Here is a 6,695-nt window from a genome sequence, read left to right on the forward strand (position 1 = left end):
AGGAAAACCAGTAGTGTGGCTCAAAGTGGTAAAATGCTAGCTTTGAGCCCAGGCCCTGAGTTCAAGATCCACTACAGGAATGCGTGTACAAGCGCACACACACACAGAATATTTCACCCCAAATTATGCCACTTTGACATAGGTATTATTTATTATTATTATTATTATTATTATTATTATTTTGCCAGTACTGGGCTTTTAGCTCAGGGCCTGAGCACTGTCCTTGGGCTTTCTCAAGGCTAGAGCTCTACCACTTGAGCCACAGCACCACTTCTGGCTTTTCTATGTATGTGGTACTGAGGAATCGAACCCAGGTCTTCATGCATGCTAGGCCAACCCCAGCCCGGAGATAGGTATTTTGAGTTGAAGGAAATTGCAAATTGAATAAACAGAAATGGTAAGGATTCTCTTTCTGAGCCAGATGTGGTGGCTCATGCTGGTAATCCTAGTTACTCAGGAGGCTGAGATCTGAGGATTGCCGTTCAAAGCCAGCCCAGGCACTAATGTCTATGAGACTCTTATCTCCAGTTAACCACTAGAAAACTGGAAGTGATGCTGTGGCTCAAGAGGTAGCCTTGAACTGAAGAGCTCAGGGACAACGCCCAGGCCCAGAGTTCAAGCCCCAAGACCTACAGGAAAAAAAAAAAAAAAGAATTCTCTTTCTGGGCCAGGAATGATTAGTGGTAGAGTGCATGCTTAGCATGCACAAAGCCCTAAGTTCAATTCCTGGGTACCACATACACAGAAAATCCAGAAGTGAGGTTGTGGCTCAAGTGGTAGAGCACTAGCTTTGAGAAAGCTCAAGGACAGTGCCCAGGCACTGAGTTCAATCCCCAGGACTGGCAAAAGGGGGAAAAAAGAAAATAAAAAGAATTTCTCTTTCTTTTCTTTGCAGGGCATACATTTCCCTCTGAGCAAGATGCTCTCCCAGTGAGGTACACTGAGGGTTGTTTTTTTTTTTTTTTGTAAGATTGGGTTTTGCTATGTTACCCAGACTGGACTCAAATTCCTGAAATCAAGCCATCCTAGCTGAGACTATAAGTATGTGTCATTACTCTTGGAGAAAAGTTATACTTGTCCTTAGAAATGAGGGACTGACCTCAAGATGAGGTTGTATAAACATGGAAGTAGCACTTACCTTTCAAAAATCCTTCAGTACATATGCTTCCTGGTCTCTTCTCCACCATGTTATTGTCTCTTGAAGCCCAAGTCCTTTTTGTTTTGTGAAAAGGATGCATATTTGTTTGTTTGCATTTCACACTTTTTTCTATGTGTTCTTATATATAAACATTAACAAAAATTATGTGCCCTTTTTTTCCTGTTAATCTGTTTTTGGTTTGATTTGCAAGCCTACAGGTGCCAAACTTAAGAAAATAGGGGAAAAAAAGTTGTGTTTTTTTCCTCCCCAACAAAAGGTTTAAACTTTACTGGGTTGATAAACTCTTTCTTTTCCCTTCCATTACCCATCTGACAAATAGTTACAGGTTTTTAATCCTAATTACTTTCTTAGGCTCTCTGGAACCTTAGAAAAAATGTTGTCTAAACTGGGAGTGGTAGCACACATCTATAATCCCAGAATTTAGAAAGCTGAGATAGGAGGGTTTTGAGTTTCAGGGCAGCTTAGACTACATAGTGAGACCCTGTCTCAAAAAAAATAAAAGGGTGGCTGTAATCCTAGCTACTCAGGAGGCTCAGGTCTGAGGATCACTGTTCAAAGCCAGCCCAAGCACTGAAGACAATGAGACTCTTCTTCCCAATTAATCACTAGTAAATGGGAAATGGGGCTGTGGCTCAGGGGTAGGGTAGTAGCCTTGAGCTGAAGAGCTCATGGACAACACCCAGGCCCAGAGTTCAAGCCTCATGACCCACAATAAAAAGAAAAGGGAAAAAGAAAAAGAAATGAGTCTTTTTTCAATGCCTATTTCTCTTTGGAGAAAGCTTTTCACATTGAAAATCTGAGAGATTTATTCTAATAGAATTCTACCTTCAAATGTGGGTTAGACCAAGGCCTTTTCTAAATGTTGTGAGTGGGTGTTGGGGTGAAAGAGAGAGACAGAGACAATAATAATGGCTAACATTTAATGAGAGTTTAATGTGCAGAAGGCACCATGCTAATGGCTTAATGAGCATCACCTCATTTAATTTTCATAATTATCCTATTTTATTTTCTCAGTTTTACAAGGAGACTTAGTGGGGCCAAGCAATCTATGCAGGACTGTAGAGCTAACAAGTAGCTGAAACAGGAATCAGAACTCAGTCTGACTTCCAGGAACAGTCTCTGATCCACATTGCATTTGTCCATAGTGGGGATGATTCTACATCCTAAATCACAACACAGGGCACGATCTGGTTATGAAGTCAGAGGCAGCTCTTTTGGACTGAAGGAATGATTTCTTGGAAAAACGACCATTTGGGCCTTCAACAATGAATTGGATTTATTAGGCAGAAATGGGGGAAGGGCACTCCAGAGATGAGAATGACAAATACAGAGACTAGAAAGGTCAGCGTTCTGAGAAATGACAAGCAGTCAGAAGCTGTGGCGGAGGTTCTGTGAACAGAGATGCTCTCAGGTCTGGGGAGGCCTTTCCTCTGATGACCCACCTTAAAGGTGTGTTCCAGTGCATAAGCCAGGCCCTGTGGAGTGGGCAAGGGTCCTGGACAAGTGGTAGACTGAATTTTGGCTGACGTGCTTGGTATTTCTAGCCTGGGGGAGCAACATAGCTCCTTAACCCCTCAATGACATCCCGGGGCATAGGTCAGTGTTTGGAGGGGGAGGAGGATGAAGACAGCCTGTGTCTGGACTGGGAACAGTGACAAGCAGAATGCAACAGCCCACCCCCAACAGAAGGATGTCTACAAATAGGCCTCTCTGGTGATGGCCTCTATTCTCCACAAGTTGTCCTTGTTAACTGAAGTATTAGGGATTTTTTTTTTTTTTGCCAGTCCTGGGCTTGAGCTCAGGGCCTGAGCACTGTCCTTGGACTTTCTCAAGGCTAGAGCTCTACCACTTGAGCCTCAGCACCACTTCTGGCCTTTTTCTATGTATGTAGTACCAAGGAATTGAACCCGGGTCTTTGTGCATGCTAGGCAAGCACTCTACCACTAGGCCAAACTCCCGGCCTAGGGATTTTTTTTTTTTTAACCCATGATTCTGGTCTTCCAAGACTTTGGTTTCAGGTTTCTTCCTGCTAAGCTTCTACCATGGGCAGAATAGGGCAGATTAGCACAGAGATAAAGACAAGTTTTGTGGTGGAGACAGACAAATAACAGAGACAGAAGTATCAAAGTATTTGGTAAATGTGGATCCTTTTTATTATTATTATTTTTGTGGGTCATGGGGATTGTACTGGCCTGAGTGCTGTCCCTGAACTCAAGACTAGCCCCTACCCTTGAGCCAAGCCCCATTTCCCCTTTTCTAAAGGTTATTTGGAGATAATAGTCTCAGGTTCTATTCCCGCTAAAATCAAGAACAAATTCCCTCTAAAATCAGGAATGAGACAAGGATGCCCACTCTCTCCACTCCTCTTTAACATAGTATTAGAATTCCTAGCCAGAGAAATAAGGCAAGAAGCAAGCATAAAGGGGATCCAAATAGGGAAAGAGGAAGTGAAACTTTTCCTCTTTGCAGATGACATGATTCTGTATTTAAAGAATCCTATAGACTCTACTCTCAAGCTCTTTGAGCTGGTTCAAAACTTTGGCAAGGTAGCAAGGTATAAAATTAATCCTCAAAAATCAACTGCCTTCCTATATGTCAACAGTGAGAGGAATGAGGCAACAATCAGGAAAGCAACTCCTTTTGCAATAGCCTCAAAGAAAATAAAGTACCTAGGAATTAGCTTAACTAAGAATGTAAAGGACCTTTTTGATGAAAACATTAAAACTCTAAAAAAAGGAAATCAAAGCAGAACTCAGGAAATAGAAAAACCTCCCATGCTCCTGGATTGGAAGAATCAACATCATGAAAATGACAATCTTGCCAAGGGCTATCTACAAATTCAACGCAATACCCATCAATATCCCAATGGCATTCTTTAAAGAAATAGAAGAGGCAATCCAAAATTTCATATGGAATAATAAAAGACCCCGTATAGCAAAAACAATTCATAGCAGAAAGAACAGCACAGAAGAATTTCAATACCAAACTTTAGACTCTATTACAGAGCTATAGCGACCAAAACAGCTTGGTACTGGCACAAGAACAGGCCTGAAGACCAATGGAATAGAACTGAGCACCCAGATATTAAACCACAGACCTATAGCCACCTAATCTTTGGTAAGGGAAGCCAAAAAAATAAAATGGAAGAAAGACAGCCTCTTCAACAAATGGTGCTGGCAGAACTGGTTAAGCACCTGCAGGAAACTAAAGTTAGATCCTTCTTTGTCACCCTGCACTAGGATTAACTCCAAATGGATCAAAGACCTGGAGGTAAAAGCCGATACACTGAAAACTTTACAAGAAGGAATAGGTCTCCTTGGCACAGGTTGAAACTTTCTTAATAAGGACCAAGAAACACAACAAATCAGAGAAAGGCTGGATAAGTGGGACTGCATTAAACTGCAGAGCTTCTGTATGGCAAAGGACATAGGTAGCAAATTAACTAGAAAGCCTACAGAGTGGGAGAAGATCTTCACTAACCATACAACAGACAAAGGCCTCATATCTAAAATATATCAACAGCTCAAAAAAATTGAATCACTCCAAAACTAACTTTCAAAGAAACAACCATCTCATTAAAAGATGGAACATGGAGGGGGGGAGGGAAATGGGTACCAAGACATGTGAAAGGGTATCAATGTATGTGAATTAATGCACCTTCTACCTGGCAAATATCATGTAACCCTTTTACTAATTACAATTAAAAAAAATGCAAAAAAAATAAATAAATAAAAGATGGGCCAAAGACTTAAAGAGAATCTTCTCTGAAGAAGAAATAAGAATGGCCTACAGACACATGAAGAAATGCTCGACATCTCTTGTCATAAGAGAAATGCAAATCAAAACAACTTTAAGATTTCACTTCACTCCAGTTAGAATGGCCATGATCAAGAAATCTAATAACAACAGATGGTGGAGGGGATGTGGCCAGGAGGGATCACTACTACACTGTTGGTGGGAGTGCAAACTTGTTCAACCACTATGGAAAGCAGTATGGCAGTGCCTCAAAAGACTAAACACAGAGCTCCCCTATGACCCAGCAATTCCACTACTTGGCATTTAACCAATCATCCAGAAACAAGGACATACTAAATCCACTAGCACAACAATGTTCATTGCAGCATTATTTACCATAGCAAAGATATGGAACCAACCTAGATGTCCCTCAGTTGATGAGTGGATCAACACGATGTGGTATTTATACACAATGGAATTCTATGCTGCTGTCAGAAAGAACCACATTGCCCCATTTGTAAGGAAATGGAAAGACTTAGAAAAAATCATATTAAGTGAAGTAAGCCAGACTCAAAGGAACATAGGCTCAATGTTTTCCCTCATTTGTCATAATCATTTGTCATAACCTTGGGCTCTCCTAGCAAAGATTTACAATAGAACAAAATCTAGATACATAAGGCCATATAGTATGACGCTAAATGTAAGGACCTCCAGGATATAGAAACAAAAGCCATATAATGAGTGAATGTTGTCCTTAATGTACTATGTTTTATCTCATCTCTTTTGCTATCCCTTGGTTATCTCATATTGTTACAATATTTCACCTTGTTATATTTCGTATATGCTTAATTGGTTATTTGAAATTGAATAGGGAAGGGGGAACCAAGATGAGCTGGGGGGGGGAAGGGAAATAGGGACCATGACTTGAGAAAGGGTATCAATGTTTGTGAAGTAATGCACCTTCTATCTGGTGAATATAACGTAACCCTCCTATTAATTACAATAAAAAATATATGGAAAAAAAAGAAACTGGCCACATTGACTTCAGTTTTGGCTTCTCTGCATAACAAATTGTGAAAAATAAATGCTTTTTTAAATTTTTTAATTAACTCACCCAGGGTATAACAGGGTATGATATTCTTGCTATGGAGACTGGAATAAAGAAACCAATTGAAAAAAAAAAAAAAAGGAGTCTCAGGTCCTTTTGTACCGGGGCTGGCTTTGAACCTTCATCCTCAGATCTCAGTCTCCTGAGTAGCTAGGAGTACAGACTTGAGCCACCGTGCCCAGCTCTATGGATCCTTTTTAAAGCTGAGCTGCCTCATGGTCTTGTCTGCTTGGTGTCAGTTTAACATCTGTGGTGTTTGAAATAAATGTCAAATTATAATTACAATTAATATTTTGAAAATGTGCACAGCAAAACTTAAAATATTCTTTTCTCATCTACTTCTTTTTATGGAAAAAGCAGCTCCCACTCATTCTAACCTTCTCTCCTAGGCCAAGCTGTCCCAGATAACAGACGTATGCCTTGAATATGTATAGTTAAGCTCTGAGGATCATGGTACCAACCCAGCCTATGTTGACAAACCTTACATTCTTATCTCCAATTGACCAGGAAAGAGCTAGAAATAGTTGTGTGGCTCAAATGGTAGAGGGCCACCCATGAGAGAAAAGCCAAGTGAATGTGAGATTCAAAGTTCACACACACACACACACACACATGGGTCTGGGCAAGCCAAGCAAGTGTAAGACTCTGAGTTCAAGCCTGGTACTAGCAAAAGTATTCTTTTATCACTTGCAT

This window comes from Megascapheus bottae, chromosome 4 (assembly GCF_031878675.1).
Source record: "Megascapheus bottae isolate mThoBot1 chromosome 4, mThoBot2.hap1, whole genome shotgun sequence".
In the NCBI taxonomy this organism is placed as follows: domain Eukaryota; kingdom Metazoa; phylum Chordata; class Mammalia; order Rodentia; family Geomyidae; genus Megascapheus; species Megascapheus bottae.